Source organism: Triticum aestivum, chromosome 4A (assembly GCF_018294505.1).
Source record: "Triticum aestivum cultivar Chinese Spring chromosome 4A, IWGSC CS RefSeq v2.1, whole genome shotgun sequence".
Taxonomy (NCBI): Eukaryota; Viridiplantae; Streptophyta; class Magnoliopsida; order Poales; family Poaceae; genus Triticum; species Triticum aestivum.
Window position 1 is genome coordinate 522,135,983 of NC_057803.1, and position 11,605 is coordinate 522,147,587.

General features: G+C 46.2%; 1 long non-coding RNA gene across 14 annotated transcripts; it reads right to left on the reverse strand.

The window, feature by feature from the left end:
* Nucleotides 1-2,405: 2,405 nt before the first annotated feature.
* LOC123086693 (uncharacterized) lies at nucleotides 2,406-10,750 on the reverse strand. 14 transcript variants are annotated; one of them, XR_006441078.1, is made up of 11 exons: nucleotides 10,140-10,738; nucleotides 9,935-10,037; nucleotides 9,614-9,639; nucleotides 9,361-9,521; nucleotides 8,776-9,232; nucleotides 8,610-8,684; nucleotides 7,425-7,514; nucleotides 6,219-6,316; nucleotides 5,954-6,037; nucleotides 5,405-5,757; nucleotides 2,407-4,276 (listed from the first exon to the last, which is right to left on the reverse strand). It is a non-coding gene; the product is annotated as an uncharacterized lncRNA (long non-coding RNA). The 14 variants fall into 14 exon arrangements; XR_006441074.1 differs by having other exon boundaries at nucleotides 2,407-2,800; nucleotides 2,889-4,276; nucleotides 9,614-10,750; XR_006441077.1 differs by having other exon boundaries at nucleotides 9,361-9,639; nucleotides 10,140-10,739.
* Between the last annotated feature and the right edge of the window lie 855 nt (nucleotides 10,751-11,605).

Below are 11,605 nucleotides of genomic sequence, written 5' to 3' on the forward strand. Positions count from 1 at the left end.
GTCCTTTCGATAAGTAAGAGTGTCGAACCCAACGAGGAGCAGAAGGAAATGATAAGCGGTTTTCAGCAAGGTATTCTCTGCAAGTACTGAAATAAGTGGTAACAGATAGTTTTGTGACAAGATAAATGGTAACGAGCAACAAGTAACAAAAGTAAATAAAGTGCAGCAAGATGGACCAATCCTTTTGTAGCAAAGGACAAGCCGGAATAAACTCTTATAATAGGAAAAGCGCTCCTGAGGACACATGGGAATATCATCAGGCTAGTTTTCATCACGTTCATATGATTCGCGTTCGGTACTTTGATAATTTGATATGTGGGTGGACCGGTGCTTGGGTGCTGTTCTTACTTGAACAAGCATCCCACTTATGATTAACCTCTATTGCAAGCATCCGCAACTACAACAAAAGTATTAAGGTAAACCTAACCATAGCATGAAACATATGGATCCAAATCAGCCCCTTACGAAGCAACGCATAAACTAGGGTTTAAGCTTCTGTCACTCTAGCAACCCATCATCTACTTATTACTTCCCAATGCCTTCCTCTAGGCCCAAATAATGGTGAAGTGTTATGTAGTCGACGTTCACATAACACCACTAAAGGCTAGACAACATACATCTTATCAAAATATCAAACGAATACCAAATTCACATGACTACTAATAGCAAGACTTCTCCCTTGTCCTCAAGAACAAACGTAATTACTCACAAAGCATATTCATGTTCATAATCAGAGGGGTAATAATATGCATATAGGATCTAAACATATGATCTTCCACCAAATAAACCAACTAGCATCAACTACAAGGAGTAATCAACACTACTAGCAACCTACTAGCACCAATCCCGGGCTTTGAGACAAGAATTGGATACAAGAGATGAACTAGGGTTTGGAGATGAGATGGTGCTGGTGAAGATGTTGATGGAGATTGCCCTCTCCTGATGAGAGGAGCGTTGGTGATGACGATGGTGAAGATTTCCCCCTCCCAAAGGGAAGTATCCCCGGCAGAACAGCTCTGCCGGAGCTCTAGATTGGTTCCGCCAAGGTTCCGCCTCATGGCGGCGGAGTTTCGTCCCGAAAGGTTGCTTTTTATTTTTTCTCATCGAAAGACTTCATATAGGAGAAGATGGACGTCGGAGACCCACCAGGGGGCCCACGAGGTAGGGGGCGCGCCCTAGGAGGGGGGGGCGCGCCCCCCACCCTCGTGAGAAGGGTGTAGGCCCCCTGGCCTTCATCTTTGGCGAGGATTTTTCTTTATTTATTTTAAGATGTTCCGTGGAGTTTCAGGACTTCTGGAGTTGCGCAGAATAGGTCTCTAATATTTGCTCCTTTTCCAGCCCAGAATTCCAGCTGTCGGCATTCTCCCTCGTTATGTAAACCTTGTAAAATAAGAGAGAATAGCCATAACTATTGTGACATAAAGTAAAATAACAGCCCATAATGCAATAAATATCGATATAAAAGCATGATGCAAAATGGACGTATCAAGGAGCCACCCCCGGAGGTGTTGCCGTTGCGAGGGCCATCGCCGCCATTCCGAGTGTTGTCGCCACGGTCAGGTCCGCGGTGGGAACCAGAGGAGGTGGAGCCACTGGCGCCATGAGGAGGCGCGCCTCCATAGAGGGCCGTCTGGTGCCCTATTGCCATGGAATTCGCGAGCTGAGTCTCACAGAGAGTAAGCAGCGACCTCGTCTGGCTGAACGAAAGAAGAGGGTTCTGCATGGTGACTATCGTCGTGATGTCCGAGAAACACGGATTGAGACCACAGAGGCAATTGAGGACAAGCGTATGGTCGGATATGGGGGTGCCAACGTCACTGAGGGCGTCAGAGAGCGCCTTCAGACGGTGGCAGTAGGCGGTGATGGAGAGCTTGCCCTGGACGAGGCTGCGGAACTCCGCCTCGAGATAAACAGCGCGGGTCATCTGATTATCAAGAAACAAGTTGGTGATGAGAGTCCAAGCGTCGTGCGTCGTCTGGTCCTCTACCATGATTATGTCAAGGATCTCGTCCGAGATGGACCCATAGAGCCACGAGCGGACGATGTAGTCCTCGCAAACCCAGTCCGTGGTGCGGTCCGCCTCGGCAGTGACGGTATTGATGTGGGAAAGCAGATCGTACTTGCCGAGAAGCACGCAAATGAGCATCCTCCACTTGGTGAAGTTGGAGGCGTGGAGGTCCAGCATCACAAGGACATGGTTACGGACACTCGTGATGTTGACCACTAGGGACGCAGCGGCGGGCATGACGGCAGTGACCAGGGCGCCGTTGGTGGACTTCATGGAGGCCGGGAGGGTTGTGGAGGTGAGGGAGGAGCTGGTGTTGGGTTCGGTGGACATGGCTGGAGCAAGCTAGGCGATTAGGAGGATCGTGTGTTAGTCTGATATCAAGAAACAGAATAGGATTCTGTGATTCACACCACACTTGGGGCGGTTCTTGTATTCACAATATATAGGATTACATGCCTGGCTAATCAAGGTGAATCAAAGAAAATCCTCAACCAAATCATAAAACGATATTCGGTGGGATATTGTGCTAGTTTCCTATTACATAAAATACAGACAAAAGGAATACTTTAACAGTCCTTGCCATGGATGCCCTAGCTGCCCTTTTCGATGCGGCCTGCAGAAGCAAGGTCCTGGCAGATATTGGGAAGCAGGTCATGCCTTTCCGAGTGTCCATGTACGCTGACGACATGATAGCTTTCATCAATCCCTCAAGGAAAGAACTCCATGCTGCGATTAGCCTACTCGGCACCTTCCATTCGGCGACAGGCTTGCGAACGAACTGGGCCAAGAGCGCTGTCACGCCCATCAGATGTGAGGACGTGCACATTGATGCTCCATGCAAGATACATAATGTGTGACTAAGGCATTCCCAGTCACCTACCTGGGACTGTCATTATCGGACGGCCGGCTCAGGAAAGATGACTTGCAACCCGTACTTGACTCCCTGGCAAAGCAACTGCGAGGATGGAAAGCAAAATTGATCGCCCTGCCTGTCAGAATTGAGTTAGTGCGGACTGCTTTGTCAGCCATGGCCATCTATAGAGTCATGGCCCTTGCTCCGCCAAAGTGGTTTCTCAAGATGGTGGATAGGCTGCGTCCAGGATTCATGTGGGCGGCAGACGAGACTTCTCCGGCTGGCAGGTGCCTTGTGCGCTGGCGAGACGTCTGCAAACTGAGGGCTTTCGGTGGCTTGGGGATCAGCGAGCTGCAGCTGCATGGAGCGGCCCTTCGAGCGCGCTGGCACTGGAGGACCTGGACTGACGATGGTAGGCCATGGCGTGAGCTCACCCTACCCACTGACCCCATGGCCGAGTGTGTTTTCAGAGCCTCCACGGCGATCGATGTTGGCGACGGCTCCAGGGCTAACTTCTGGCGCTCCCACTAGGCGGACGGATGTCGTCCAGCTGACCGCTGGCCTAACCTCTTCCGGCACTGCAATGGGCGCCGCCTATCGCTACGCCAGGCGATCACGGACGACAGATGGATGCAATACGTCAAGGCCAACCCCCCGCCGGCTGCCCTACGAGAACTCTGTTAGCTCTGGGATGCAACAAAGACGATCGTCTTCCGAGAGGGCATACCAGACTCGATAAGATGGAAATGGACTGCTTCTGGGGAGTACACGGTGACGTCGGCTTACCACATGTTGTTCCAGGGATCCATCCAGTCCACAGATAACGAAATCATCTGGAAGGCCAAGGCGGCGCCGCGAGCAAAGGCGTTTTCTTGGCTACTGCTCAGGGGAAAGTGCCTCACGGCGGACAACCTGGCGAAGCGGCAAATCCCACATGACCCCCTCTGCCCATTTTGTCAGCAAGCTCCAGAGACGGCAATGCATCTCATCGCCAACTGCCCTTTCTCCACCATGGTCTGGACAAGAACGGCGGCTACGCTGGGGCCTCCAGACGATGACATTCAATTGCACGACCGGGGGCGCCTGCGGCAGCGATTCCGAAGGCAGACCTCCTCATTGCCGAAGGCCAACAGACCCACCTGGAGGGTCATGTGCCTGCTGGTCGCCTGGTGCCTCTAGAAGGAACACAACGCAAGGATTTTCAATGCCATAGCAAGCTCTATAACACAAGTTCATCACAGGATACTAGACGAGGCCAGATGTTGGCTGTATGCTGGGCTTAAGCCGATGTCGAAGTTCTTTGACCGCCCTTGAGTAGCTCTTAACTGGCTTGTACAGGATGGCTGCCGGTGCCATCTACTTGTAACAACATAGACCTACTTTCCTTCTTCATCAATGAAATTCAGCTCCTGCAGCTTTTTCGTCAAAAAGAAAACCATCAGAACCACTACCAAAGACTTTGCAATTTCACGAGCCACGTGTGTTGAGTATGGTGATTATTAGGAAAGACGAGATAGACTAGGATTTGTTCCGACTTGTCTTGTACTTCAAGTAGATCATTGTACTCCTATATATACTAGTATAATGCCCGTGCGTTGCCACGAGCTCTTGAAATATTTTGCTGGAATTATGTAAACATAATGCATGTAAAAAAAGATAGCACAGGTATAATCGAGTAATAATTTAAGTCCACTTAACTTACATTGTAAACTGTTAATAAAAGGCAATTTGACAATGCATACATATAGTGCGATGATCGAACTAAAAATTTGTTACAAATTAATATCTATTTGATGCGTTTAACAAATTCTTGCACAATAACCGTCCACCATGACCGCTCCACCACCACCCTGAGGCTCGACATGAGTCAATTTTAATCGTGTCAAATATACATTGTTTGGATCCTCATGCACATTAAGCAACATTCTTAATTTTTTTCTGCCTATAAACCATTATTCTTCTTCGTCTTCGTTCTCCTGCTCCTCTTCACTTACTATCTCTACATTCCCTATCCAAGCCAACCGCAACTATCAATGGCCCATCCGGCTCAAAATCCCCAAACCTTCTACACCCAGACTACGAACTTTGAGGGACTTTTTGCCAATATTTTCTCCTTTCAAGTCTGCAAACAATAATATTAATGTAAAGTAATTAGTGTAAAGTGGTTTATGCCCACTCATGGCCAGTACAACCACGAACTCTGCCGTCTCGCCTACATGATGTGCGTCCACTCCCACAATTTTCCCCCTTACTATGGCGAGGCCTCCATTACTTCCGAATATTTTGTTCGGATTATTTGCCATCAAGGATAAATTAGCATGTGTGATAAAAGTTCCTATGATTTGACACTACAGAGGTAGAGCAACATGAAAAATAAAAGATCATGCTTCTAATCTTTGGACTTTTGTAGTTTAAAAAAATGGCGATAATCTTACAACATTTTTCAGACTCCCGTCCTAATTGAAAATGATTGATGCATTAAGAAACACCTATGGAATCCAAAAAAAAAACTAACAGCAAGCCACAGTGACATGGATGGCTACCTTATTGCTTTGGAAGTGAATGGCATGAGCCGTCCCCTATATGCACCAAACAGTTCCAGCCATGCACAGCTAGCCGAGAAACATTGGGTCAAAACAAGGGTGTTGGTACCTTGAGCAACGACACCATCACGTTGACAAATGCCCAACCCAATTGCTCGTCGCCATCCTCGGGCACCACCTGAACACACTCCTCTAGACCCAGGCGTTTCGAACGACATCCTCCCCGCTTCCCCTGGGCGATGGCCGACTACCGTAACTTCTCTGGAGCGAATCCTTCCAAAGCGCTGCCGACAACATCGTCCCTGTGGCGCTGCTCCTTCCTTTTCGTGCCTTTTGCTTCATTGACCTCCTTCCTATGAAGTTTTAGTAACAAGGTACATTTCAGTAATCAGTAAAAAAAATTCAGATATTAGTACAAGAAAAATGAGCCACTTGACAAAGTTTTAGTAGAAATCAGATTTTCGTACAACAAGATATTTTAGTACGTACTAAAAAGAATAGTACAAGGGCAATCATCCGAACAATATCATCAGAAGTATGAAACTGAACCTTTAGTCGCAGAAGGTGACTACCCTTGTCATCTCAAGATTCAAGCCTCTCCTCTTATCTTGTTCTCCGAGCATGCACTAAAAACTGCAAAAAATACAGAACATGTACATGTGTGAACTGAAATAGTGGAACTCAAACAAACCTTCATCAATAGATCTTTTTTGAACTATATGGTCAATTATGTACATGGTCCTCATAGTGAAAACTAAAATATTGGGTTAGCCTTTCCCATATCTTTTTTGAAGAAAATCATAAGCATCAGCACCTACTATGTGGAAGACAAATCTCCCAGCTTGTTTATGATTCAGAATTCAACTGCATTCAGGCCAATACGAATAGCATCTCAAGGATCTAGGTAAATACCTGGAACAAAACTCAATGAAGAACCATAACATCAGTCAAAACTAAACATGGAAATTTTGAACTCACTATTTTATGTCAGTCCAGTAGAACGCCCGTGCGTTGCTACGGGCTACAATGCATATAAATAAATCAAAAAATAATTAAATTCTAAAGTGGAAGCTCATTTCTTCCTCCTACGTTCAAGTGTGAACGTACATCAAACGGACATCTAGCAGGATCCCCAAAATTCAACCGTCTGGAGAATAGGGTATCTTCAAATCCATGCATATCCATATGTGAGGAAGAAATATGGTTATCCAGACTATCTGCCATGTTATCTCTAACAAGTGCGGGCCGAACAAATTAAAAAAAAACCACACCCACGACGCACCCTTCTCTTTCCCTGCCGAACCCTCACCTCCCCGCTCGTTTCCCGTCATAACGAGACATTTTTCACTGGAGCCTTCTCCATTGAAACCAGATAACGCCCATCTCACCTTCGTCATGTCGCACTCTCTTCTTCACATTGTATTTCCCCACGGACCGCCGAGGAGTCCCCCGCCAACCGCCCCGCTCTCTGTTCTGTTCCCCTCCCCATGTGTTTCTGTCGATGGGGGGAGTTGTGCGCCACCCATGACACCCTCCGAGCCAAGAAGGTAGATCTGATGTCTCCTTAGCCATTTTCAGATTGTAACATATAGTTCCCCTCCCCAGGTGTTTGTGTGGAACCAACGTCGGGAGTCAGCCGAGCGCCACCCTGGCGCTGGTTTTGGCAATGCTCCATGTGCCCAGAGATTCCGCGTGATCCACCGATGCAGTGAAGGCAGGAGCCTCCGCCATCATCGTCGACCGCCTAGGCTTAGCCCGTCAGCATCCTCCGGCGACGAAGGAGGTAACGGAGAGAGGACACGGTGACCCTGGAGGCCGGGGGTATTGGATCCACCCGAGTCACCGGCCACGGTGGCAACATGGGGCCGACCTACTTTTTTTTGTAGAAGCATATATTGAGAAAAAAAAGCCCAAACAATGAAAAGGAGAATAACAATGATAATTTTCTGAGAGACCCCACTTCTTGGTGTAAGATTTTCATCTAAGAAAAATAAATACACAACAAGAAGATGGAAGCTACCTCAAGTTATGAAAGCCCCCATATTCTTGTTAGTACTGTATATATGTCATTAGGGCCTCTCGTACTGCCTTCAAGATTAAAAAAATAGATCTATACAAGAAAAGCAGATCCTTCAAAATTGCAATATCAACAAATATTACACCTATGCATTACTAAGGTCTAAGGAGTATTAAAATATGAGATTTACAGGAAACAAATTGGAAAACTATTGAGATATTTCAAAAGAGAAAACATATATACAAGGGAATATATTGCTTCAATTCTCACATTTTCAGGCCTGTCACCTCCATCGTAATTATATGTGTCTTTATCCCTCTAGGACTACAGGAGAAAAATGCATATGCACACGTTAGTGGGTACCATGTTAACAAAAGAAAGTTCTTTCGATTAACAATAGCAGTACCATGAATGTTGTTCCACTTCTCTACAGCGCAATGGTTGCCTGGCACTGAAAAGTCTATCTCATTCTTACCTGCTGAATGGTTTCCTTTAGCTGTCGCTATTCTTTACGGATACCGTTGCTGGCCTAACTGTCTCTCGTGAAATCACGTTAGAGCATGTGTGACTGGACTATATATTCCCTCCATCCGAAAAAGCTTGGGACAAGCTTTTTTGGATGGAGGGAGTATGTTGGACTGGAATATATGTGTCTCGGCTGGACTGGACCTATCCGGCCGTTAGATACTTGTGGTGTGAGGAATGAAATGAACAGTGTATACAGATGAGTAAATATGGTACTATATAAATGCAAAGGTATCACTACTATTGTCTGTTGGTCTAGTGAGAAACGACGTAGCTCTTTTGCCACCAAATTATCCTGGAACATGCAAATACAGTACAAAAAGATGTTGGATTTGCCCGCTGAATAAGAAATTCAGTTAGAATTTCATGTCGGCAGCAATCAAGATTTCTTATTGCCATTACGAAAGGACGAAGCAGAGTAGAGATAGCAGCAACTGGCCACCAAATTTTCGGACTACGATTGTTTGAGAGCACGTGGCAAAATCTTGAAGTTATTTTGGAGCTATCAAATACTGCAATCCATATGATCATATATTACATCACATAAGAATAAGATGCTACTGTAAATGATATACTTACTGAACTTAATTTATCAGGTAATCGTTCAGTCACTACAACATTATTTAGTTATGCAAACATCTTGATTAATAGATTACGGGATACCTTTAGAAGACTTGATGTAACCAACGTGTGACTGATCCATCCTGTCAAGTTTGTTGGGAATTCCAATAGCATGTACTGCAGGTAATCATCCAAAATAAATTCTGGAATATAAAGAGGGACAACAAAGAGTTATAGGTTGAAGTGGTATATAGTTTCAAACGATTACCTGATAAACATAGTGTCAGTCTCCAACTCTGCAATAATGACCTCTTATGCAGGAACCTACAAGAAACTGAGGGAAATACATATACAAAATCAAGCTGTACATTTGACAGTACTTGGTAAGAATGGTAAGATACAGATAATTAAAGTACATAACTTGCAAAACAATTTGTTTGCTGCATTACGATTAGAAAACACATCAATCACTGCATTTCTAAGATTGTAAACCTGAACCTCCACAGTTAGTACTCCATGACAGAGCAAAAGCAATGCATAGATGCATAACCAAACCACATGGGGATGCCAACATTCACCTAGAAAACCTGCTGGAAGTACAAAATCCCTGACAACCCAGGGAATCGAAGAATTCGCCTTTTCATCTTTGACAGTGTTCATCAAAGATTCATCATGATTCTCCCAATGAACATGCATGCAGCTTAGAGTTGCCATCCAACAAATACCTGATAGTCACATCAATCAGACAATGAGAAACTCTCGCAAATACAGACTTGATAACTCTTTGCAAATTCAGTCAGGCATATCAGCAAACAAATGGACGGCTGCTATTGGATTTCAGAAGAGAAGATACCAATCTGTTGCGGCCACATTCCCAAGCAGATGTGGCGTCCATGGCTGCTGAGTCATGCGACCTTTGGCAAGTATGCAACCAATTTCAGAAGAGAAGATACCAATCTGTTGTGGCCATGTTCCCAAGCTGATGTGGTGTCCATGGCTACTGTGTCATATGATCTTTGGCAAGTATGCAACCAATTAGAACTGAATGTTTCAGAGATGGTATGAATTAATTACACTTATAATTAAATTGTTGAGATTAAACATACATTACTTCGGCCTTCAGTCCTAGCAGCTGAAACACATGAAGAAGGCAATTGATTTGCAAAAAATAAAGGGGGTGATGGAGAGAACATGTAACTCACTCAAGAATTACACAACCAACACGACTCTATTACAGAGCATTATAAAAATTATTAACTTTAAAGTATGATCCGTGAGACAAAAATAAGATAGTGTTTTTTTATTCAATCGTCATATTTTGAACTGATACTTCGAAACAAACCTGTTGTGACATTTTGCTAGCAATCAGGTCACTGAAGGTGGGGCGGTGTCGGACGAAAAATAAGCAGTTTGGATTATCCATATACCTCTGTTGGTTTACCATATCACATGATGCAGCCGATGTGCATAAAATCAATAGCCGTGGGGAAGATTTGTGTTCGTTGCTCTTCTCCTTCATCATTCATATTGCTAGCATGGAGAAAAAGCATTGTTGCCCATCTCCTATTTGAAAATATCGCAAAATCCAAAAAAAAGGATGAAATGTAGAGACTGCGAGAGCAATAGGAATACCACCGATGGATCCCCTCAGTGGTTGTATGTTGATTGAATATTTGCCGCTGATGATCTGTACTTGAGGCAGGCCTCGAGGCATTGGCATCCACCACTCCTTTGTCTCGGTGCCCAGCGGCAACGGCGCCAAGGGGGGCGGCTCGTCGGCGCCGCCACCGTCTCCTCACCGGCAAGATCGGCCTCCAGTCTCTCGGATCCGTGACGTAAAAGGCTTTTGGCGCTGATGCGGGAGGCGAGGGGCAGAGGTGCGGCCGCAGGTGGAGGGAGACATGCGGCGACCAAGATCGGGGAAGGAGGGAGACATGCAACGGCCGGGATCGCGGGAGGAGGGAGACATGCGGCGGCCGGGACACCATGTCGGCCGCCGTCACCATTGCCATGACTCGTCCCACTGTGATGCAATGGATCGCGGGGCGGCGCCGGGAGTGAGGGAAAGGGTGGGGGCGGGTGGCGCCGGGATCGGGGGAGGAGATGGGGGCGGGCGGCGCTGGGAGCCGGGGAGGAGATCGGAGGCTGGCGGCGAAGGGATCTGGAGACCTCGCTTGAGGGCACCCTAAGAGGGAGAGAGAGGTGGCATTGCGAGGGGTGGATTGAGAGAGGAGCGGAGGCGTACGGTTTTTTTTCTCGTTTTGCAGCGGGTGCTGCGATGCGAGGTGAAACGAAAAACAGCCGACGAAAAAAAAACGTGGAAGGTGGGACGAAAATTGACCGGCGGAGACTACCAACTGCTCCATTAGAAGTAGAGAAAATGTTTTCTAATTAAAGTGATTGAGTGATTTAAGGTAAGGTTAATTAATTTAGATTTGATTTTTAGTGATTGTTAGTAAAGTATGATGCGTCTTTAAAATCTTTTATTTGTTTCCTTAAAATCTATTATTTGTTTCCTAAAGAAATTTGCAATAATGGAAGGTATCGGTTGATTTGGATAAGTTAGTAAATTTAGATCCGTGATTGCGTGCACGTATGGAAAGTGCTGATTTGCAAGGAAAGAGCTGAGGGGTAAATAAACCGGTGAATAAGAAACCAGCATAAAAAAAATCTACGACGGTTAACCTACGAAAAAACCCGGACGAAAGTGGTGGGACGAAAAAAAACCTGGAAGCGAGACTACCAACTGCTCCATTAGGAGTAGAGATGCCCACGAGACTCAAGCAATACAACGAACTATTCCGCCAATCCTCTCTCTCCCTTCTAACTTGGTATATATCGCAAGTTGATCCTAAACCCTAGCCGCCGCTGCTTCTGCACCTGCGCGCCGCCCCTGGGCGGCCGGCCTCGATGACCGCCGCCGGGGGCCGCCCCGCCCGTACCTAGGGTTTGTCCGCCGGCCGTGTTGGCCGGCTGTCCTAGAGAGTCTTTTTCCCGAGCTCTTGCTTCGGGTTTTTTCGCTCTCTTGCCGGTCGTTTTGATCGGCGTTTTTCTTTTTGGTTTTCCAATCTAATCTTGATTGGTTTGCGTCGCCCATC